At 38.9% G+C, this 26,073-nt stretch overlaps 1 long non-coding RNA gene across 1 annotated transcript in view; it reads left to right on the top strand.

Annotated features, from left to right (window-relative positions):
* The window catches only part of LOC309558284, a 112,718-nt gene that overhangs the window by 44,615 nt on the left and 42,030 nt on the right, over positions 1-26,073 (top strand). Inside the window, exon 2 of the long non-coding RNA XR_014225416.1 lies at positions 17,712-17,785. This is a non-coding gene — a long non-coding RNA (uncharacterized lncRNA). The remainder of the gene's footprint in view (positions 1-17,711; positions 17,786-26,073) is intronic.

Raw genomic sequence — 26,073 nt, 5'->3', positions numbered from 1 at the left:
TCAAGCAGAATTATTTTAAGAAAACACAATAAGATCAATGTAAGCATAGACTGAGGCTATTGAAAAAAAAAAAATATTTATTACAAACACCGTAAACTATAGTCAGATTGGGATATGCATAAACACTAAGATATTTGCATAAAAGTTCTAACAATGGTCTTTAACAGCAGAGTATAGATAGTAAATGCAATTCAATAATTAATTCCTCCTCGTAGACAACATAACCCACGAAAAGAAAAATAATAACAAAAATAAACTAAAAAAACAAAACAAATGAAGCTCGTGGGAGAAAGACTAAGTTACAGCAAATATTATTGTAAATGGTCTATTAATTTAAGCAAGCAAAATCACCAGAAATTATGATATAGTATAATTACCCTCCAAGTATCGAGTAGGCTTTTAGGTGGCTGATGACCAGACCAAAAGATTGCTGCTGATTTAATGGGTGAAGTTGTTCTTCCTCAACATGGTGACTAGCTATGTTGGAGCTGTGTGCCTGATGATATGATGGTGTGATCTCTAGATAATGGGTGTCTGTCCAGATGACGTGATCTCTAAATAATGTGTGTGTGTTGATGAGTTTGTTCCTGATGAGTGTGATGAAGATGATGTCTGTCCCTTCCTGTCTACCTGACTTGTCATATATTCAATTGCCAACAATACATTTAAAATCCCACCCAGTGGGTGCAATCTTACTTCTCATTGGTGGACAGGATAACAAACAACCATGTGTTTACTTACACATTTTCTCCCTTGGCCACGAGATGGCACCCTAGGGCCAGAACTTACTATTTCAGTTTTCCAGTGGAAATGGATCTTATAAACTAATCTGTTGAAGGACCAATTCATATTTTACCATAACAAGTTGGACTAGGTGATTCTATCTAAAATATATAGAATGCCTAGGAGAGTCTGTGATATCTAATTGCTGGCAGCAGCCTTTAAATAAAATAAAAAAATCCAACACAGAGGGGAAATTTCAGATATAGCAATTGAAATACATAAAAATAATTAGTACACTTTCAACTAGTATTTGAATATAGTTACATCACAACACACAATTCTCTAACAATATTGATTACAAATAAACATATGATGATATTAGGAAACCCTTTTCTCAGCACTGGGCTATTTTTTTAAGAATAAAATCTTTTTGTTTCCAATCAACATTGATACATTGCAATAATGTGTTACCCTCTAAAGTCATATATTCATAGATATGTACATAACTAGTATAGTTATTTTGTCCGGAAAAAGAGTTTATAATCCATTGGCAGAAAAGCAGGCATAGATATATGCATTACACAGTGTCATATAGGCTTAATCTTATGACTTACAATAAAGAGTCTATGGACTGACTTATATTATATAACTACTTTGAGCTAGTGCAATAGCAGATTGTTACAAACCGTTCATTTCTGTGAGTGGGGTCTTGTCCTGTGTGTCTTTCTAAAAGCTGAGACAATGGTGAGTCATTGGATAACCAGGCTGTTAATTGTTTGGTCCACAAGTAACACAATGCATTAGACTTCTCCCTAGACAAGGATTTTTTTTTTTGTTGTCCATCTGGACAAATAAGGTTTGTTCATCAAAATAACCCAGTCTGAAGGTAATAAAAGATCTTTTTATGTTTCAGGTGTGCATAGCTAACAGAAACTTCATTGTCCAGAAAATGTGTTATGTAAGCAAACTTGTTTAATTGGTTCAGTTTCTGCCTTTTTGTATTTTTAAACCTGTTTTGAAATCTGTTTAAAAGTTAATAGGGCCATGACTAGGGATGATCGAACGGTTCGGGTCGACCATCGGTTTGACCCGAACATTGACTGTTCGAAATTCGGCCAAATTTCCAACTTTTTGCTGAAAAAGTTTGGAATTCGGCAACCAGAACCGACCAAAATGCAATGGGACAGGAACTGGGCTTTAAAAGCCAGTGATTTGACCAGAACCATCAGTAAAAGCCAATTGAGGGGGCAGGAGGATGCTAGGAATGTAATTGGAGTGACTAGGCGGTCCAGAGGCCAATCAGTAGTGAATACGCCCCCCCAGTATATAAGATAGCCCCGCCAAATCTCTAGCATTGTAATACAGGGATGTGGAAGAGATTGGAAGCAGTTCTGTTACTCCTGCTTCAAAAGTGTCATTTAGCAATTATTAGTGTGAGGAAAGGGATATCTAGTGTAGTTAGGGTACTATTTTCCACTATAGTTAGATTTAATAATCTAGTTTCTGTAGGGAAAGTGTTAAGTGTAAGGGGACCGTAGTGTAGTGTAGGGTTAACTGACTCTGACTGCTATGGCAGGGTGACCGCCATAGAAAAAAGATTGTTTCTATTAGAATTGCAGTAGAGCAGGATAGTGGCTTCGCTACTTTCACACCTGGCCGTTTTTGTTGCTGGCGTTTTATTGGGCTTTTTTTTGTGGACGTCTTTGGAGGCAGGCATGACATCTGAACTTCTGTGTAGGGGTATATATACACACACACATGTATGCATATATACACATACACATATATAGGTGTGAAAGTAGCAGAACCCTATGCCTGCGCTAATGAAATTATTTGCAGGCATAGGACTTCGCTCCTATCACACCTATATGTGTGTATGTGTATAAATACATATAAGTGTGTGTGTGTGTATATATACCCCTATACAGAAGTTCAGATGTTATGCCTGCCTCCAAAGACGCCCAAAAATGCCCAAAAAAACGCCTGCAACAAAAACGCACAGGTGTCCCCTGAGTGTGATAGTCATCGCAAGTACAGTATATTCTATAATATCTAGTGCAGTGCACTGGGAAAAAATCTTATTGTTGACCTATACTGGCATGTAATGTAATCGAATGAATGCCAAGAATGCAAGCAGTCTGTTTTGCAGGCATTCATCCCTGGGCGCATAATGCCCTAAATGTTAGTATCACCTGATGCACCCTCCAGCCGCAGCAGCTTTCAATCTCTCATAGAGTTTTATTGGCTGTCAGCAGTGGGGCTGGACAGTGCACCTGTGGCTTCCGCCCTTACTGAAATGCAGGAATTTCATGCATCAGGGCTAAGCACCCAGTATGCAGGAGGCCTTAGCTGTCCAGCCTGTTAACTGATTATTTTCAATGTCAAGAAAAATATGTAGTTGTCTTGTCTATACGACAGTTGAAAACCCACTACTTTCAGTAGTATCTGCCCTTGAATATAATTGTCAGCTTTGTGCCAAATGTCTATAAAAATAAGTAGGGCACTCTTGAGGTATTTATTATTAGATTCATTTCAGTATGTACATTATTTTTTGCAATGAGTATGTAAACAAAGTGGCTTTATGTGTTTGTATATTGTTTACCTAATTATTGACAGCACAGCATTGGTTTCTTAAGTTATTAACAGTATATGATGCTGAATTAGGAATAATGAATTAGGAATAATGAACTAGGTGTAAAGTTGCTCAAATTCTAGAACAACTATATAAGAAAATGGAAGAATCTTGATCCACTAAGTTTTATTTATTGTATGCCTAAATAGATAATGGCATGTATGCTATTGGCTAAAAACTGCTCAGATTGTTTATATTTCATCTTTTAATTAAAAAATATGCTACTGTCAGATGTTTATCCACGTTTGCTTATATTTGTAATATAACATAAATAATTTTCCTATATGTTTCATAATTTATTGTATAATTTATTGATTCATTTGTTATTCTCTGTGAAATCGTTGTCATCCGATGAGCCTAACTTGGTAAATACATCTCAGATTGTGACAGCTCAAGACTATATAGACCATCAGAAGCTTCTAAGTACTGATAAATAAAGTGCCTAATTGGGAGTTTGTTATGTTTTGTGGATTGCATTTTAGAAAGCAAAAGTTGATTATTCCAGGATATTTATTTATGCAGGTCTTTTTTTTTTTTGCAGCATAAAAATGTAGTCTTTTCTACAGTATGGTGTTGTCTTGCTGGGAATAATCTGCTCTTTTATTATTGGCAATAGTAGTGTGATGTAGCGATCCCCATGAGCTGCCTTTCTGAAGCATGAAGTTGTCAGGGAACAGTAGTTATTATCAGAAAATAATGCAGTCTGGCCAATTGACTCTTCTTCTAAGGGAGCTCAGGTAGGTGATGTATGCATTGGTCTGCCAGTGTCTACAAACATACTAATGAGCATAACATTATGACCACCCTCCTTGTATTGAATAGCCCTGACCTATTGAGGCATGGACTCCCCTAGAGCCCTGAAGGTATGCTGTGACATCTGGCACGAAGCTGTCAGTAGCAGATCCTTTAAGCCCCTGCTGGCTTGCCTTCTTCCCATAGTGCATCCTGGAGTCATCGATTACCCAAGCACACAACAAACTGCTTTTCTCTGTGTGGTCTGACACATTTCTATTGGAACCAGCATTAACTTTTTCAGTAATTTGAGCTACAGTAGCATTTCAATGGAATGGACTACACAAGCCACCCATTGCTCCCCATATGCATCAATGTGCTTTGGCTGTCTATGGCCCTATCGCTGATTCACCAGTTTTCCTTCCTTTTCCTTCCTTGGACCACTTTTTCTAGCCATTACAATTTGTCCCTTATCAAAGTTGCTCAAATCCTTACGTTTGCCTATTTTTTTTTTCTGCTTTCGACACATTAACTTCAGGGACAACATGTTTTTTCTTGCTGCCTAATATATTCCATCCACATTAATGTGCCATTGTAATGAGCTAGCCAATGTTATTCACTTTACCTTTCAGTGGTCATAATAGAATGGCTGATCGGTGTATATTAATATTCCCAGATTTTAACATAAATAGCCAAAATCTTTTCTGACAGCTACAGGCACCTTTACTATTATTCTATACTACTATACTACTACTACTATACTCAGTACAAGTTTACCTGTTAGCTTTGACTGATTGAAAAGTTGAACTTTGAGTGTTTTTTTTTATCTGCAGTTTTATGTAAGAGATGGTAATTGATAATAGTGAACAACATGAAGCTATTAAGGAAACAAAGTACAAATCTCTTTACATTTACTAAAATAGTCAAAGTAAGGTACATCAAGCATGTAATATTATTAGTTCTATCAAAAAGGCAAAAAATACAAAATTCAATGTGCTAGCTGAGAATACATCGTAGACTGCCTTTAAAAGTAAAACTTCTATCTGGAATGTATTACTGGAAATAAAATTATTTGTGTTCCCATACTGACATACCGTAATTGAGGTTGCTTTTTATGCTAATAAAAAATAAAATACTTGTAGTACTGGAAAATAAAGATACTTTTTTATGCTTTAGTAAATGCTGAATATCTTCCTTGCTTTTCTCCACTCAGGTTTATAATTAGATAACTGCCAATGGCCTAAAGTGTAAATTTTCTTACTCCGTCCAACCAAATAAAATCCAACCAAAGAAATGATTTTTATTTCCTGCTGTAGCCAGTGAACACAAAGGTTGGCACTTGATGCGAGAATGACACCTATGATTTTGCAGTACCCTGGTCACTTTTCGTTAACAGCAATCAAATCCTTTGGGAGTGGTAGATATTTTTTTTTTGTGCAAGAGCTAGGGAAATCAACAATCAGTCCTCACTTGCATCCTGAGAGGCACCAAAGGCCATAGGAGAAGAAATCGAAGGTCTGCATCTACAGCACACAGAACAGACATCAGTGACCTATTTAGAGCTATGCTGTCTTTATAAAGAGGATGTTGTCACCAACTGCATTTAGAAAGATTAAATATAGCAAAGTAGTTCCCTTAAGGAAATTTACCTTTTCATTGATTGCTTCATAATAGAACAATCCGGGAGATTAACCGGTCCACCCGCAGTCCAGACCTTTCACCAATTGAAAATATTTGGCGCATTTTGACACTAAAAATATGACAAAGAAGGCCCAGCATTATGAAGCAGTTAGAATACTACATCAGGCAAGAATAGGGCAATGTTCTTCTCCCAAAACTCCAGCAACTGCTCTCCTCAGTTCCCAGACATTTGCAGAGTGTTGGTGCGGACAGATTCTGCTGCAGCTGTGAATAGTAACCAATCGGCTTCTAGGTTTTATTGTCAAAGCTTAACTGAACAAGCTGAAGTTAGTTACTGTTTGGTTACTGTGCACAGCTGCACCAGATTCTGTGTGCACCATTTTTAGTAAATCTCCCCCTTGATAGGTTTATTTTCTATTGTGAATTAAATATGGGTTTATGAAATTTACAAATCATTGAATTCTTTTTTAATGCAGATTTTACACAGCGTCCCAATTTTTTGGGAATTTGGGTTGTAAATATTGGGATATTAAAGGTATTTCATTATTGCATCAAGTAATCACTTGAGAGAATAGTGGCCTAATAACTGTAAAAAATTGAGGGGAAGGTAATTTGCATTGTTAAGGCCTGTTATGTTGCAAGAAACCACAGAAGGGGGACAATGTGGCCAATAAACTTTTATGGTTGTACAAGGAGAAGGGAATAAATTATGTTTCGGCCTTTTATAATTATGTAAAACTTAGTTTTATAAAAACATTTAATGTTTGTAAGGGATTAAAGGCTAAATTCACTTTTTAAAAAAATGATAAATAATAAATGCACATATTTTTGCATGAAAAAAATGTGCATTTATTATTTTTTTCGAAAGAGTCTGCAGTGTACTGCTTCTGTGATCAGTGGATTGCAGGTGCAATGTCAGGCTCCTGCAGACACTGCCTCTAGCTTTCTTGCCCATAGCTCTGTACAACCTATCAGTTTAAAAGCTGGAGGAAGTGTCGACCTATGAGGGTGCTCATCAGAGCCTTCGCAGTTCATTGAGAGATACAAACCACCTGCCATGTCATTAATTCACAGATTCCATTGGACACAGCAGTCACAGATTGTGCTGATAAGCAGCCTGGGAACAACACACCAGTGCCCAAAATGGGGGGACGTACGGGTACATCCTCCCAGAACAAGGAGGGGGGTATAGCTGAACTTTGGTAAAAAGCAATCTACAGTATATTTGTATACTTCACTCTGCCTGTTGTACAGCTTTCTGCCCTTATCTTAACATTATATAGGGCTACCTTAATGCTAAAGAGAAAAAAGGAATCATGTGACCACCCATGCTTCTCTTTTAACCTGCTCTGCACTGGCTGGTGGGAGAATGCTAATGGAACACATTGCTGCACTAATGCAGACAGTAAGCTTCTAGAAGTATCCTACAGGTATGGTATATACATAGTTACATTGGTTTAAGCAGAACCAATGTAATTATGTAAAAAATACTACCTGGGATTCTTCTTTTAGGTTACTAAACAGTGTAGATTCGAAACTTATACATTGGATTAACAATGCAATCGGGGTCAGAATGGCAAAGAGTATACATACAGTACAGAACAATGTTATCAATATGTGGTATCAAAGCACAGTTAAGTTCATGTTAGGTTTGGTAACAGGCAACCAGCTGTTGGATATTAGGGCTGGTAGCACAGGCAAGTGGCTGGTGGAGTCATAAGGCTGATACGGCAGGTGGCTGGAGACATAGGGCCAAGCCACTGGAAGTGCAGTACACTGGTAGCAATTAGAGAAGTGCATTCTGCAGTGGCTGGGTCTTCCTAAGAAGCTGTTTACTATTGGGCTTCTACCTGGTAGCCTGCATGCCAGGACTAACAGTGCAGAATCATACACCTGGCTGCAGATCACATACCCAGCTATATGCCTCATGAGGTGCAGTCTCTCTGAGATGCAGAAGGTGGTAAACAAACAAGTAATCTGCATTCCCTGGATAAGTCCAGGAGCTCTGTGGATTATGGGAAAAAGAGGAGCCTGCACCTGCATCTGACCATGGTGAGTAAAGAGGCACTCTATTATACATATATTTGCAAAATAAATAGGACTGCAGAACATAAGACACTAGTCTACCATTGCCTATGCCCTACTGCTCATATAAAAATAGAAAAAACAGCACACATTATCACCTTATATAATAAGTAATACAGCAGGTCAACCGTGTTCTGTGAGAAACAATGCTGTGTTCACACACACAGCGAAGCATAAAAACTTACACTGTCATCTGCGCAGGAGTGTGTAAGTCAAGCACTTAAAGTGGTACTAAAGCCTTTTTGTTTTTAACATTTTAAAATTAATTAGATTTGCACAGAGCAGTAACTGATTCCATCTAATTTAGTTTAGGAAATGTTACTTTGTTAGCATTATGCACAGGATTCTCCTCTTCCTATGTGGCACGACTCCAAAATTCCTGCCAGGGAACATGCACTAAATGCATAATTTTCATTCATTACATTTATTTAGAACTACACGGCACATCATGTATGGCATCAATGTTTGCCCATACTTTGCTGAAGTGAGAACAGCTGAATGCACCCCCATGCTCTGTACTCCTCTAATAGAAGGCAAAGGTAAGGATGGCTCTAGAGGACCCTGCAAATACAAGGAGCCACCCTGGAAATGGGAAGTGGGGCCAATCGAAAGGGGATCGGCATAATCAAGAAGAAAGAAAAACTTTTTTAAAAGTCTGTGGACGGGGCCTAGTTACCCTGCATATGCAGGGGTACCTCTCCTTTCCTCTTGTGTACGCTTTTACTAATGCTCAGGACCAGGTGGGGCCATATTCATGTGACAGGCAATGTCAAGGTGAAACCTCATCTTAGAGATGAAAAGGGAAAAGAAATAGGGCTCAAAAAAAGGAGGGGTCTTTGCAATAGGGGTGCTGGTAAGACAGAGATAATGGTACAACTAAAGTATCAATCAAAATATTTATTTTATTAAAGAAAACAGATCATAAAAAGTTAGTATACTGTGTTTGAACAGATACACAAACATCAATAAAAACATTTACCATTTTAGACCATGTTCTTATATGCAGTTTAAATACCATAAAGTGTACAACAATTTCTACATAAGGGTAAACCGTGTAGGGATTTATCCTGTACCGCAGAATATTGGTGTTTGTGCGGAAATGTGGAGATGTCCACAAATTCAACGTTTCACGGCCGGTAGCCGCTTCCTCAGGGGTATTATTTTACGCACACAGAAAGAGGGATATTTGTTACACACAAATTTTATGGTAAGAACACTGAAGTGGAAAAAGGGAGAGAAAAAAAAAACATTGGGTAAGTACAAATGTTCAAAAAGTTTCTCACAATGTCAGTGGTATGTCCGCTGAGATAAATTGATCAAATGTGGAAAAAATAGTGTAATCATATATCACACCTGTCTAGTATATGGTCAGTCACCAGAATGGTATCATGTCATGACCACAAGGTAAGGGGGAGGACCCCCCCGGGGCGGATACAGGAGCGTAGCCAAAGCGGAGGGCCACACTGCTGGGGTGAGGACTTATATATCTAAAAATGAAGAAAATTGTGTAAAGAACATAGATGTTGGTATGGATCTCAAAGTAAATAAATAAATAAAGAGACACCTATAGTAAATACGGATGTCTCATATATGGTATATAAGATTCCATATATTCATTTGCACAAATATCTAAGTATAAAGCTTTAATCATAGTCTTACCCAGACTGCTCCCAAAAGATTGAATATGGGCAGGGACGGGCAAAGAGCTATAAACTGTATGCATAAGTGTGCTGTACAGAGTTACACTGTAAAACATACTGTCCCTTGTCACTACACACCTTCCTCGTGGTATGTTGCATTTAGGAGGTACACCACTGAGCCCATGCCACCAGACCAACATAACTCTGCCATCTCCCAGTGACACAATGGGGTCCCTCCCTGCACATAGCTTGGACCTCATACGCACACTTAATCAACTCCTTGCTCTCTTCTCTACCATGTGACTAGGTTCCTGAGGTCTCCGTACTGTGGGTTTGGTCCTGATTGGTTTGGGGAAGTTGACCGCTAGGGCAGGAGGCATAACACTGTCCCCCTTACTACTGGGGGGACTAATACCTATGGCAGGTACCACAATTAAAAAAAAAAAATGTAAATTTTTTGCAGGTAAAAAAATGTGCATTCAATATTTTTTTTTCTAATGAACCTGTAGAGCATTGTGGGTGCAATCTCAAGCTCCTGCAGACTCTCAGCATAGTTGTCTACTCATACCTCGTACAAGCAGGCGGTTATCTGAGAGAAGGAAGAGCAATGAACTACGAGGAAGCTCACAAATGCCCTTGTAGTTCATTGAGAACTACAAGTTGTCACCCACAATGGCTGACGGTACTTGTAGGCATTCATTCAGAGGAAAGTGTGAATGAATGATGAGGCCATGTGGGCGGAGACCTTCACGGCCATGCTGTTTTCAAATTGTGACAGTGGGTGCAGGGAAAGGATCCCACACCTGCTGTCACAGGCAGGGAGGATGGGGAGGTAGACGCTGCAGATGCTATTTATTTCCATTTATTTGTTCAAGTATACGAAGTGTAGTGCTGCACAATTGTAAAAATATTTATTGTTATTTATCTGTGAGTCATATGCAAGACGTGTCACTTTAGACACATATAAATATTACATTTTTGGCTGACACATTTTTTACTCATGAGAAATTTAGAGATAACACCCCTGGGGGCTTGCTCTGCAGGCTATGCTGGTTGTAGTTTAGATGGTAGCCTGAAAACTTACCTGCCATGTGCACAGCATTAGTGCAGTATTAGTATTAATGCGGTATAATAGCCTAAATCTGCTATGGTCATCTGTGTCCCCTAAATATTCAAGATCTGGCCAATGTAGGCCATATTGTTATGTTACATATATTTTTTTTATTGTTTGGATTGTTTCTGCCTAATTTGTATCATATATGTCCAGAAACATTTGGTCAGTCCAAACAGAAGTATAAATTGAACATATTGAAATCTTTGGCCTGTGACTTTGAGTGTATTATTTACTGTTGCAACATAACTGTCAATCAATTTTTGCTCACTTAAAATGTCAGACAAGAAGAAGAGTATCTTTTTTATCTATCCTGGGATACACTGTATGCAATTTATACAGTTTACTTTCTTATGAGGTATAGAAATTTACAAATATGCACACATTAAATAGCCGCAACATTTACAGCCAATTTAACTCAGATGATGAAATAATTAAGAGCATCTTACAAATCAGCAGTGCTCACTTTGAATAAGCAATCATAAACTGTAAACGCTAGCTTTTGATTTATATATTTAACATTGGTGCAAAATTTGCAAAGTAAGTTTATTTTGTGTAATTAAACAGTACAATCCAAAAGAACAGTCTAATTTGAAAGAAACAATACATATACTTGTCAACCAGAGCCTTACTCATTTTTTTTTTTTTTTTATATAAAATCTGATTAAATATCCTAAGTATAATTTTTTTTTAACAAAGTTTTAGAATGGGAACTATACACTATACACTACACAAATAATGCAAACAGACAAATTAAATGACCGCACTCAAATAGTGAACAAAGTACTTAAGTGCACACCTAAAAAATATATATATATATATATCCGTGAATGAGTTAATACATATCAAAATATGAATAAAATAAATGACTGAATAAATAAAAAAATATGAGCCGCACTTCAGAAAAGCGTTAAACGCTCATAAAAAACACAGATCAAAAGGAGGTTAGACAGCGCTCAAATTAATGTGCAAACCAAACCGTGATCATATAGATACAAGATTGACTGTGAATCTCTCTTAATAATCAAAGTGCTATGTGCTACAGTTCAATTCATATGTGAGCAACTCTTCCTTTTTCTTCAGTGCTGAATCACCAGTGTATTGAAAAATTTGAGTGTAGCCTCCACCAGGTGTCCTTCACCAGACCCTAAAGCCACACTGGCTGCTTACCAGATTAATATGACCCCTATTACATGTGGTCAAATCAGGCATCATTGACCAGGAACAGCACTCCTTCTCAAGATTCTTCTCTCCATGTATATACAGATATCAATGGCATCGGGCAAACGTTAGGTGGACAGGAGACACAACAAGAAACTCCTCATGGTGTAGTATATTAAAATCCCATTTATTAAACAAAAAATAGAAACTTCCATTTCAGTTTTCCATATTCAGCTGGTCTCAGACAAAGTTCTGGAGCAATAGGAGATCAGGGAACGCGGTTCTGCGTTCCACCTGTGTTCCAGGGACCGGAAGTGACGTATGGTGTTCCCACGTCCCGACGCGTTTTGTCAGTACGCAACTGACGTCATCAGGGGTCAACTACACAAATAATGGTTAGTATGCATAGTTACATACTTCATAGGTTATATGACAGTAGTGAACCAATTAAAATCCTAACGAGGGACAACCATTACCTTCTTGACCAAATATTTTCCAGAAAGCTTTATAAAGGTGTAATAGATTTTAACATGGCTTGGTAATGTATGATTCAAACTGCTTTCCCGCACATTAATGTGCGTTCTGTTAAGCTAGCTTAATATTTTGAATGGGCTTCCTAACACTCCAAAAATATTTTTTTTGTAACCTGGAGCACTACAATGCATGGTATCTGTGCAGCAGGTCTTCTAACATGTCTCTCCTTGTTTTGTGTTAAGTGGATGGGGAAGGAGACTTGCAATATTGCACTCAAAGTAGAGCAAAATTGAGATACCAAGTTTGCATCAATGAATGGAAAAATTTGACTGAAAATTAAGTTGCTGTAATTCCCAACGTTATAATTTTAGCACAACTCATAAAAGGAGATTTTCAAAAGAAAACTTTTATTTAAACCAATAAATTAGAATCTTTATCTTGGAAGTATGCATTTAATTAGGTGGTGGTAACAGGTGCCTTTAGTTCGTTTTTAGAGTGGTAATGTGAAACCTTGCATTGGGGTGTCTCGCAACGCACGTTCGCAGGCAAGGTGCCTTTGTGGCTAACACTTCCTCTCACAACTACAAGAGTCAAATACATTAATTAGCAATTACATTTAGTTCTGAATCACACACTTGATTTAGATTCGTCAAACTATGTTTCTAAGACTGATCTTCACTTATTTAAGGCATGCATTGTGAATAATGATTAGGCAAATCAGAAACATTAAATATTCCACTCTATCCCCTTTTTTTCTTTAATGCATTGTAAATTCAGTCAATATAGTTTGCTATGCACAGAACTGTGTGTATGCTCTAAAGCAGAAAAGTGCCATTCATACATATGATTCCACTACTGTAGAGGCATTTTCTCACTGCCTGTTCATTTCTAACATGACACAGGATTCCTGCAAGCAGCTTTATCAGCAGAAAGCGGACTTTTCTACTAAAGGTGCTGTTTTTCCATAGACATTTCTTAACAAAAACCTGTTAGTGTTGGTTTTTTTGATGAACTATTACAATATTGTTCTGAATTTTTAGGATATTTATCTGTGTGTGTGTGTACAGTATATATTGTAAAGTTCAGGGGGACAGGGATCGCGAGAGCAGCTGCATTACAACAGAAACAGTCTTTATTTTTACTAATAGGCAAAGCAAACAGTGCTTCCAGCAGCAAATCCAAATAGCTTTTCTTCATCTCAAGAACATAAACTGCAGTCTGCTTATCTTCAGCACAGCAACAAAATAACGTCTCACTTAGAGGAAAAGCCTTGGGATTTCTTTCTGCATAATCGAGAACTGCTAGTATATAGTGGAGTATATGAGGCAGCTAAATCCAATTTAATGCACTTGAATGGTACCTCATTTATGGATATAGGTACTAAGGGGCTACGAAATTGTGACACCGGAGCAGTTTACAGAGAGACAGGAAGCACAACATCTCTGAAAGGAGAAGTAGGGACTAAGTTCTTTTGGCCTTAGTTTTCCTGGGGATCACAAGGGTGCACTTTGTTCTGCACTCCTGTAACCAGTAATCAGCCAACAGATAGCTAAAGGCCACTGTCGGCTGACGTCACCCAGCTAGTTCAGGCTTTGAAGAGATCCTGACTTTAATGTCGGGATCCACCCAGATGCCTGACCAGCAGCTTCCGCAGCCTTTCAGTGCACCATTGAGAGCCTGAGCTAGCCAGTCTCACCCCCTGCACAGTCTGGCACTCCAGTGAGCACTGGAGGCACAGGGCAGAAAGCCAGTGACTGACAGTCCCTGGCTCTCTGCTCACTGAAGACCAAGAACTCATATACTCCCACAGTTCAAAAAAAAAAGGATAATCCCGTTCCATTATGATGTTATTCAACATGTTTTTTTTATGAACCTGACCTCTTGTATGACTGTACCACAGGCATTGGAAATTGACACTGGTACTAGTTTGTATTCCTTAGTGTCCCAATGCAAACACACACAGAGGGTTTTACCTCTTGGGCTTGTTCTTTCACTCAGTCTGGCATGCACAAACCCTACCATGCTGACTGGGTCTAGCATAGCACAATCAAACTGCCCCTCACCTAGGTGAAGATGCATGGTGTAAATATCTTGTACATAAAAGGATACCCTCTGGATGTCTCCGCATTGCACAGGCCCCTCCTGTAGTGATGAATTGGCCCAAGTATGCCTCCAGGAATGACACCTTAGAGGGACCTTAGATACAGGTATATCACAATTCTCCACCTCTTGGGGGCCAGACGGAGCCTCTGGGTGCAGACATTTCCTAACAAACTGTACCAAGTCATGCATTTGGGACCTTGTGGGCCAGTCTGGTTAGTATTTATAGCTATGCACTCTTTGCAGTCGTCTGTGTTATCAATATTTGCATGTTTTTTTTTTTTCTGCTGGGCTGTGACTGACTGCCCTAGGGCTTGTTGCTGCTGTGCCATCAACTTCCATCTTTCTTTTTGTGAAATTTAGAGCCTGTTTGGGTTTATCAACCACAAGCAATGCTTCCAGTAGCAAATTAAAACATCTTTCCTTCAGCTCAATAACATAAAACAAAGTGCAATTATCCTCAGTAAGCAACAAAACAGTGTGTCTCCAAGTGGATTGTACCAGCAGTTGGGGTATTCCTATTCCCTAATTTTTTGGGGTGTTTTCCAGAAGATAGTGTTCAGTGGGCTGCAGCACTTCCACTCCTCCTGTGGGTACAAAACTTCTCACCATGAGCCAGATAGGAGAGATATGTATTACTTGTCCATTATTAGTAAAACTACTATGATAAAAATGTATGCTAATACAGACTATGCTGCCATTAAACCCGGTAGAAGCAATTTTGTCCAGTAGCAGATTATAGAGGTGATCAGGAAGCATATTGGGAGGCATTCCAGTTGGCGCTATTCTGACTCTCGGGTCCAGCACTATTGGTCAGAGGTGCAACGGATTTTTTTTTTTTTTTTTAAGGTGGAAGTTATTTTTGTAATATTTTTATTCGTTTTTTTAAGTGACAATTTACTTGTACTCTAATGCTCATATTTCTTCCCACATTTCTCTCTCTTAGTGGTTGTCATACATTTCTGGATTTCCAATCTCGCCAAAAACTAAAACACTCTTTTTAGGATTTTATTAAGATTTTTCTGTCTCTTTATGTATATCCATTCACTCATAGTTAGCACAAAACCTATTTTTGTATAATAAGGATTTCCTCTCTTCTTCAAGCTCCCTGAGGCCAACTGATGCTGGTCAGAAGTCAGTGGCAATGCCTGGCTGTCCTAGTGATCTTTTTTCTGTCCAAAAAGAAAGCTGAAGTCAGCCAGCTTACATGAGAAAGAGAAGCCAGAGAAAGCATATGATGATCTACCTGACAAAACCGGAAGAGGGGCCAGGGGATAAGGGGAAGCTGGTTAAGGAGCAGGAGTTTGAAGAGAATTCAGCAAGAAGTGGATAGCTTGAGGAGCAGGAGGAGCACAGGCATCAAACACAGCCTCCTCACATGAAGAAAACGGTTCCACCATGGCACTGTAAAGTTTGGATGGGAAAGGCATGCACACTTATCTTGTAACCTTTTATGTTGAATGTCATTGTTTGATCATTTATTAGAGAATTATTATTTTTTTTTTTTTTAGCAAGGTAGAAGTGAAGCTAAAATCTAACTCTAATTCTAAAGAGTTCACATTTCTGTAAGTTGTTTATTTCTGTCAGTGACTGTATAGGGAATTTTTCCCCTCACTTTCAGTCCCTGTGGCACCAACACGCCGAAAATTAGGGGAGAGCTTGTTACCAGGAAAGAAGGGCGCAGATAGCAAAAATATACTCTGAGAGTTTCTATCCTTTCCCAACTCTACTAGAAATGTTTTTGATTTTCTCTATGTTCCTTCTGGAGAGATTTCTCTTTTCTTCCTATTTGCTTATGGAAATTAAGACCATAGAGAAGTTTTAATCCTTCCTTAATCCTTGCTCTATCACAACAGCATAATAACAAGTTTGTTCGGGGCTTTAAGTGGTTTGTTTCCTTGAGATGTTGCCCATTTCATCATAAGCACAGATGCAGCAAACCTACAGATTATTAAATATTTACACAGCATTGTAAAAACTGAACTTAATGTGAACAAATTAATATTACTATGTGACTAGTAAAGTGGGGATTGCCCAATCCTTATAGCAAATCTCGCAATGCCCCTACAGGGCACAACAATGGGTTCGTTGTAATGCTTACCCCATCAGCCATGCCTATTCACCTTTCCTTTGCTCCTCCACTGCTCTGTTCAGTTAGCAGCAGGCACTTTCTGCGTATGGTGGAGCCTTTTATTTAGTCCCATCCAGAGTTGTATAAAGTACTCGAAACCCATACTTGAGTAAAAGTACAAGTGCTCGATCAAAAAGTGACTTGAGTAGAAGTGGAAGTGCTCAGTCAAAAAGTGACTTGAGTAGAAGTACTAAAGTATTCAACATTTTTTGTACTTAAGTATTGCAAGTAGTTTTTTTAAAAATTTTGCTACTCAAGTACTGAAAGTAAAAGTACCAGTAGTTTTGAAAAAAAATTGCTACTCAAGTACTGAAAGTAAAAGTACAAGTACTGTGTTATGTAGTTATTAAAGAAAGAAGTCAAAAGTTTGAACATCATATTGTTTTTTATTATTTCAAATGCAGCTTTTATTTATACATACAGTAGCATTTATTTTCGTATGCGCTGATAATACACATGTTTTGAGCTTCATGAAACCTGCCATCTACTGTTCTGGCAGTGGTAATTTTTATAAAGGTAACGAGTAACTATGCAGCACAAAAAATTTTTTATCGGAGTAGAAGTATTGAAATCATTGAAAAAATGTAGTGAAGTAAAAGTGGAAGTAGGAGAAAAAAATTCTACTCTAGGAAAGTACAGATACCGCCTTTCGGTACTTAAGTACAGTAGTGAAGTAGTTCTACTTAGTTACTATACATCTCTGGTCCCATCCCACTTGACTGCGGTAGTGCTTAGGAATTGACATCTTAACTGTCACATGGCGGTGTGTTAAGAGATAACAGGTCATGACTTGAAGCTTACAGAGGACCTCCTCTCCTTGTTCTCCAAAACATACAGTAATGAATCATTGGGGGAGCAAAAGTAAAGCAAGCATAAGCAGCTGAAGAGTCTGGCAACAAAGTTAATCATGTGTTCTCCCTTGCATGAAAGAATATACTTTATTATGTGCCAGCATTTTGTTGTTGCCATTGCAGTCCGCTCACAGACACCTTTAAAACCGGCTGGAAAATCTTTTAGCAAGCAATATTTAGATTGTATTAGAAAAGAGAACTCAACAAGATGCAATCATTTCATAAATCCACTATAAAATGTATGGAGCATGCAACAAGCTATAAAGACAGGCCTTTGACAATCTGTCTAAAAGTAACTAGCATGGAGTATTTTGATTATTTCTTTTTTTTTACTGTGGAGTCTAGCTCTTTTCCTCCGTTCAAATACTTAATGATGAAAGTAAATACGTGTTATTATCCTAATTATTACAAATTATTTTTATTTTAACAGCTCCTGAAGAGAGGCAATCTTCTGGCTATGAGGAGCCTACAAACCAGCCTTCACTAGCGGTGGAAAATCTGCTGGTGAGTAATTGAAACGCAACAAAACTTCCTAGTATATATTGAATGGGTAATTGTAATTTAAGTTGTAGAGAGATATTACACTTAGTTTAGCTAAGATGTGAAAACTGTATTGCCTTTCAATAAGCAATCCAGGGCAAGCAAAATACTTTTGTCAAATTGTTCTGTGATTGTGTTAAGTCAGCTATCACATTTTCCAGTGTAGCCTTGCCGAGCAGAATTTACTGAAGTGTAAATTTCATTGAATTGAGGAGACCTTGAGGGCTAGTCAGACTGTGCAATGCATTAAAGGAGCATGCAGTCACATAGTAGAGCAGCCCATTTATCTTGGAATAACCTAAGGTGCACCCTAGCACACTAAAAACCCAGTGTGCATAGTGGTGTGCGTAGTGCAAATATGTTGCCTGCTACTGTAATAGTCCATTAGGTTGCCATCCAAAATGGCACCACATTACACTGCACTGAACGTGCGCTCATGCTTTACTGTGTATTGCCGTAACTTATATTGTACTGTATTTATTAGGATAAATGAGAAGATGTAAATTGGCCTAACTGATTTTGGGTTAAATTTTCTTATTGACAAACTGAGCTGAAGTTAACTTGTATCTAGTCACAAGCAGTTAAAATCTCAATGTTTCGATATTAAAAGTGAGAACAATTTAATCCTGCTCTCTACTTTTACTTAAACACGCTTTATTTTTCTAATTGAATTGGATTTAATTTATAATTAGACCCCACAGAATACAATATAAAAATGTGTAAAAAAAAAATCCAAAACTTCTATGGAGTTTATGAAGAGCAAATGGATAGGATTATGGTTAATAATAAACAAGCCAGCACAATTTTGGAAAAAAAAAACTCATGGATACATGGGATCGCAGGCCGCATACCCCTCCTCCCCCCAAACTTACCCAGACAGAAACACTAGAATCCAAAAATTGCTTGAATAATGGCCACGGCACTTTTATTGGTATAATTGAATTACAGATAATTTATTCATCAAATTTAACCATACATAAAACAATGAATAACTTTTCAGGAAATCCAGCTCAGTCATAGGACTCGAGCAAATATCAAAATTCAAACTGATCCTTGATCCAAGGGTGACACACCATATAAAGTGCCTGCGACAGGTAAGGGGGGGATCAATGTCCAGTGTCCAACCAGCAGTCTGTTTTCATCTGATCCCGCCGATCCGATCGGCCAGACGGATGGAAAATAGGGTTACAATCTTTCTGAATTTCACGGACAGGATCGGATCGAATAGCAGTGGGTGTCAGGGGACATGTCACCCCTGACATCCACTGCCCCATAGGGGTGAATTGAGCATCCGATAAGGAAAGCCCGTGTGAAAGGGGCTGAACCTTTTTTTTTTTTTTCAATTAATTTATTTCATTCTATGTTTTTTATATTTACAAAATGACTAACTTTAAACAACACTTGAAAGCAGAATATCTGGCTTGGTCAAAAGCTTTTAACTCTATCCACCATCCAATAAAAAAACCCAATGAAAATGTGCATCAACCCGCTAAAAATAACGCATGGTAAAGCACAAAGGACTCATGACAATGCACCTGCCTAATGCAACAAACAAAGGCACTTTTACAAACATGCAAGGATCTAAATATAGTCTCAAAGATGTATTTCTGGTTCTTTTGGTTCTTCTCTACAGTAGTATAACCTTAACGCTGAATTCAAGGTATGTTTTTTTTTTTTTTCTTTTTTTGCATAGTTGCATTTGTCCAACTTAGAGCAATGTAAGTATGAATATATCTTACCTATGGGATCCCTGTTGAAGGTGACAATTACTGTAGTAGTTATCGCTAGTACAATGATCTCTGCTATCTTCCAGGTCCTGTGCCAAGGAACACAGGGCCACATACTTGGCACGGGCACCATCTACAGAAAAACTTGCATTTTTATCAATGAATGGAAATGTTCTCTAATTGAACAAGGTGGAGATCTTGATGTCACCACCCCACCTCTCCACCTTGTCCCGTCAGAGGACGCCGCTCAGCAGCAGCTTGGAAGGGGACCCAAAGATAGCAGCAGTCACTGTAGTAGCAGTAACTACTACAGGGATTGTCACCTTCCAGAGGGATCCCATCGTTTTGTTATATCCATAGTTACATTGGTCCAAGCTATACTTGGAGTTCAGCTTTAATATCCATTCTAAAATAGATAACGCTAACTGATTTACTAAAACGTATGTGTGTAGAAATTACCTGTATGCTGATTACATTGCTACAGTTGTTTGTTGATTCAAATTTTTCACTTTGCCAGTGTATTTTCATTCTAATCATGTTCCTAACAATGCTATACAAAGTTCTGACAGTGTTAAAGCTTTTGACACTGTTTCTCTCACCCAAGCCCACCACCCAGTAATACAGCATTTTTTTATGAGTCTGCCAAATTCCAGCACCACCACATGACCTTTTGTTCTGGCACTTCTGCTAAGCATCAGAATACACATTATAATGAGTATTAAAAGCATCATCATTTGAACTGGTTAAGGTTTTTATGGGTCAATTTTGCTGAAGAATATATTTAGCAGATTACAGCCACTTGAATATGCAAGGAAATTCACAACTTAAAAAAAAAAACTGGATAGCTGACAATTGTGCTTTTTTAGGCCTGCGGGAAACGTTAGCTGTATTAAAATACAATTAGGATATTTCCTGACTAAATTATATTTTGATGAAAACTTTGTCAAATGCAATTTAATATTATTTCTATAGTTGTACTCAAATTCAACATTCATTGCAATCAAATAATTAGGACTTAATCATGGGTTTGGGGATCAAATTATTCAAGTCTGCTTGCAGCATTTTATCAGTGTCATTATATTGTTTTGCTAAATATTCAGACTACTAACAACCTTTCACACAGACACAAAATTGTAGTTGACTTGTTTTTTTTTATTGTACTCTGTAATCAGAATAGTAATGTAGTTTGCATTGGTAGGGATAAGGACTGAGCATTATTTTGTGTTACTGAAAATGTGTAATAGTAAAGTTTGAACTTTTTATTAGTTAGCTCAGTTTTATTAAATTGAATTCTAATTAATATACAGTGCTAGTAACTGGTTAACCGCTCAAGGACCGAGCCTATTTCTGACACATGTTGTTTACAAGTTAAAATCAGTATTTTTTGCTAGAAAATTACTTAGAACCCCCAAACATTATATATATTTTTTAGCACAGACTCCGGAGAAAATAAAATGGCAGTCATTTCAATATTTTTGTCATGCGGTATTTGCGCAGCAGTGCTTTAAACGCCATTTTTTATTGGAAAAATTAAATTTCACTGCATTTAAAAAAAAAAATAAACAGTAAAGTTAGCCCATTTTTTTTGTATATTATGAAAGATGATGTTACGCCGAGTAAATAGATACCCAACATATTACGGTTTAAAATTGCACACACCCGTGGAATGGTGACAATCTACGGTCAATAAAAATCTCCATAGGTGATGCTTTAACATTTTTTAACAATTACCAGTTTAAAGTTAGAGTGGGTCTTTTTTTTTAAATTATTGCTCTCGCTCTGGCGATCGTGGCGATACATCACATGTGTGGTTTGAACAGCGATTTAATGTGCGGGAGCAATTTCCCTATACATTTTCTTTCGTGTGCAAGCTCATGGCGACGGGGGCGGTTAAAATATTTTTTTTTTTCCTATTTATTTAATTTCTTTTTTAAATTTTAGCACAGGTTTCGTTTATTTTTTTTTTTTTTTAAATCTGATCACTTTTATTGCTGTCACAATCAATGTAAACATCTCTTGTGACAGCAATAGGCATAGACAGGTACTCTTTATGGAGGGATCTGGGGTCTAAAAGACCCTAGACCCCTCCACTGCACTTCAATGTATTCAAAATGCCTAAAACTACATTTTTGAATACAGTCACTTTTTAAATTTGGTGCCTTTATCAGCCGAGTAACCCGGACTTGACGTCATGGACGCCTCCTCTGGGTTACATCATCGGACGTAACCCAGATCAAAGCCGAATCCGGCTTTGATCGGGACTCCAACCAGCCGGCGGACGTGTCGGCTGGTTGCTCAGCTCTCCTGGTGGGACAGGAGACCTGGGCAGAGCCACGGAAGGTGGTGGGAGGGGGGCATCCCCTCCCGCTCACTGGGGTAATGACCGAGCGGCTCCGGAGCCGCGTCGGTCATTACCGCCTGAAAGCCAACCGCCCGCTGTAAAAAAAAATGGTACTGGGATGATGCCTCTAGCTGCAGGTATCACCCCGGTACAGCCACTTATTGCAGCCAACGTAGGTCTACGTCGATTCGCGGTAAGTGGTTAAAGTGTATGTAAACCCTAACTAATACCTTCCTGTATTTTTCCCATTTTGGTTTGTTAAAGTGGCAGTAAACAATATCCCTATTCTCCGAATATCACCCAAATGCACTACTTAATGGTCCTCTAATCTATATTTAAGTTGTTCCTACTTTGTTTTTATGTCTGCTTGTAAAATCCTCCAGTAGTGCACATTCATTGTTGTCGTGTGCAAAGTGCACACTTTATATAAACTACAAATCATATAGTCCAAAGTCTGCAGAAGGGAGTAGGAGAGGGTGGCTACATTCCTACATACAGAACATAGTTGCCTTCTATAAGGAAGTCCGATCACAACAGCAAAACAAAGATATTGGAGATTTGGAGTAGGCTGAAAGCAACAGAAGATACTATTTTGAGTTAAAAAGCAGAAATTAGTGTCACATTAAATATACAATTGAAAGTATTTAGTTTTTTCTGTTTTAGAAGTACAAAAAAATAACTGTTGATCGTGTCAGAAATTCAGAGCTGTTCTGTGCCCTCTGCAAACTTCATGTTCTTATCTTGGACTACAGAATGATTAGCCTTTATGTTGTTGAGATCATAACTGGGATCGGTGTAACTACGTTCTTGGCTGCAAAACCGTCTGCTGATCGCTGGTGCAGTGCTTTAGGGGCTCCAGAAACATAAAACAATACACATTTTTTTACCTGCAAAAAAGGCGCATTTATTATTTTATGTTGAAAGATGAACCTATCCTTTAACTAGAAAATCAAACAAGCATTCTGAAATCAAATTAAAATTATTTTTGAACAAAACTTTGCGCTAAAGTATTGCAAGTATCAAAAAAAGAAAAAAAATGGCACACACATTGAACATAAAAGTCTTAGGAATAACAGTATAAAGTTCTTAGAGAGTTTGAGCTCGAAGAGGTTGAAAAAGATGAGTCACTGCTTCACACATCCCATCTCCACCACCGTGTCCAGCAGACCACCAAAATGCCGCCACCATAAGTGTAAACAAATTTGGCTACTTACCAGAAATACTGTACCTTTTTTCACAGGAGGCCAGTAACACTATTGGCTAATTACCCTGCCAAGGCCTTGGACTGATATTCCTGTGGGCTTTTACTATGCACGTCAGGCATCCAATTAGAATTTCCATATACCAAAGCTCAAAAACAAAAAGGTGCTCCACATAGTGTAAAATCAGGGTACATTTATTATAAAAAGCAGAGTTACACTCACATAAGAAGATCAAAACATTGCATAAATAAGTTGCCGGCCAGCACAAAAGCATTCACCCGCCCTTCCGGGACTCCGAATAGCGATGGCGTCGTCCACCCTAAGCGTTTCGTCATAGATGACGTCGTAACGGGGTACGAAATTTTGTATGGCCAGCTATGTGCAGTGAACCTTTAAAAAAGCTAAATATATAATTTTGTGTAAAGTACAGATCAATGTGCAAGGTGCAGAAACCCATAGTCATACCTTCTATTTTATTAAATAAATTACCTTGTAGTGTGTTCTGCATAGTAACTTGAACATATATCCAAAGGTCTACTTAAAACATAATTTTACATTTAGAATAAAATGTTCTCTTTGTGCTTATTAATGTCTCAATGCCAGCCATGGAGAGGTTTTTAAAAGACGTTTAGCTCGACGTTTAGCTTGACGTATAGCTTAACCAATGACTGTGGACATATGTTCCTACCTCCAGGGATGTTGATTAATCTGCATTAGCTCTATTCTCTTTCTGTTCTAAATATTTTAGTCTTTCCCCCACAACTTGAATGCAGGGGCTCAGCATTTTAATATTCATGCTCGGTGGAAGCTAACGACTTCAGGTCCCTTGCTTATTTAATCAGTTTTCAGGCTAATTTGTAATCTGAGCACTAGTTGCTTCCAGAGTGCTGAATAATATTGAATCTATAAATTCCTCAATATAGCTGTCAACCATGTGAGGCTTGCTGTAGGAAGTTTTCCTGAGTCTACTGTGGAGGCAAAATGAATTATATTTTAATAGAAACATTGGTGGGTCAGCTGGACTACACTGTGTTCAATGTCATTTCAATTGGTAAGAAGGACATGCAGTAATACATCATTGAAACTGTAATAAAATATGGGCTGATTAGAATGTGGAATCCTGTACCTAAATAGAAAGCACTGGGTAGGGCCGGAGTGAGTGGGGGGGGGGGGGGGGGGGTCGAGAAGGCTGTTTTCATAACATAGGGGGCTGACGCATGGGAAGATGCACCCAACTTATCACATTTGCCCCCCCCCCCTCATATGTAGAGTTCCACAGGGAAGTGGTGGGAAGACATAGTTGCCTGCTCTGCTGCACTGGTCACTGTGATCCTTCCCTTGCATTTGTCCCAGGTGCTTGCAGGTAATACAAGCACATGTTAAAGATGGGAAAGTTGGATTGGCAGGGACCAGCACGCCCGAATAGGTAGCTATCTTACGCTGATTTTCAGTGCCACCGGTGTAAAAGGGTAATTCACTGGGGCTCCCCACTGACCACCATGGTAAGAGGCTGTTACTGGTGATCTTCACTATCACCATTATAGCAGTGTAGGTTATTGGGGCTCCTCCTTGACCACTAATGTAACAGGGTAGGTTATTCTGGCTTCCCACTGACCACCAATCATGCCTGCCCGGATCTACTGCCCCCCCCCAGATTTCTGTTGTGCTCCCCCAGGCCGCCCACCCAATGGACATTCTGCCTGGCTGCTGAGCTGAAGTGTGGGTGTGTTTTACCTCTCCTGTCATAACAGCGCTCCTCCATTCAGCAGGAGACTCAGCATTACTCTTACATTGGACTGTACATAGTTTGATTAGCCGCCCCTACCCACATTTCCTGCTGCTGGGAGATTGCCAGCTCTTGGGGGGAAATAATGGGCAGGAAATCAAGCCATGTGTGTACAGCCCAAAGAAAGACCCATCACGTGCCATCAGCTTCATGGAGTAGCGCTGTTATGACAAGAGGGGAGAGCAGAGCACAGCCCACACCTCATCCCGGGTTTTCTGTACTGCTTTCCCACCTGTAAGTTTGGGGGTTGGAACTTACAGGTGGGGTAATTGTACCTGGAACACAATGAAGGAGGGGGGTGGGGATGCACGGTCTATTTTGGTTTTAGTAAATCAACCCCCCAGTATATGGTATTTTACCAAAATGAGTGATGCAGCACAGAGTTTGTCAGCAGTTGGTTGACGGCTCCCTATCCAGTCTAGTTCACATACATTGATTTTTACATTAATACCTGATGAAGGAGGCATGTTCAGGCCCCCAAAACATGTTGGCTTTTTATGTAGTAGACTTTTACCCGAGCTTACATTGGAATACATTTATGCCTGGACTGTTAACGTTTGGTGTGACGCTTCAATCTTTGATCCATTTTGTTGCATTATAAACCAAGAAAATGGCAAAAATCCATTGGTGTTTAGAAGCCACTAGCCCAGAATCCAGACACCTTGATCAAACACCACTAAAAATGGATTGTAATGCAAGTAGGATAATCCTACGGTTTCAGCTGGACTTACTGTATATATTCCATCATGCAACACCAGATACTACTTTCTCCAGTCAGTAATTGCAGTATAAACTGACAGATAGGAGTGTGCAGCGGCAGCAGATGCAGCAGTACAATAAGTATCCACTCAACTTCCATAAAATTCCCCGCTGCTCTAGTGCCTCCTGGTTACTTCTTGGGCACTGCCTGAGACAAAAGGCTTACTGTGCTCACAGTTGGTGCATCTGCAGTAGCAGTCTATATTAATAAAAGCCAAGTGTCCCTGCGTCCAGATTCCCTGTGTCCGTGGAAATGCGCTACTGCACATGTGCCGCACGGACAGCCGTTGGGACTGGGGGCGGGCACCATGTCAGGGGCCCCAGAAGTAAGTCTGACCTGTGTAGGATGGGGGAGCTCCTCGGTGTCAGAGGCCAGGTCCCTGATAATGGTGCGGTGTGAAGGCCGTTCTGAATTCGTATGTGCTGAGGAGGCGGGA

Source organism: Pelophylax lessonae (genome assembly GCF_965119305.1).
Source record: "Pelophylax lessonae genome assembly, chromosome: 6".
In the NCBI taxonomy this organism is placed as follows: domain Eukaryota; kingdom Metazoa; phylum Chordata; class Amphibia; order Anura; family Ranidae; genus Pelophylax; species Pelophylax lessonae.
The sequence above is the reverse complement of the archived record's forward strand: the minus strand, read 5'-3'. Positions and strand labels throughout refer to the sequence as shown.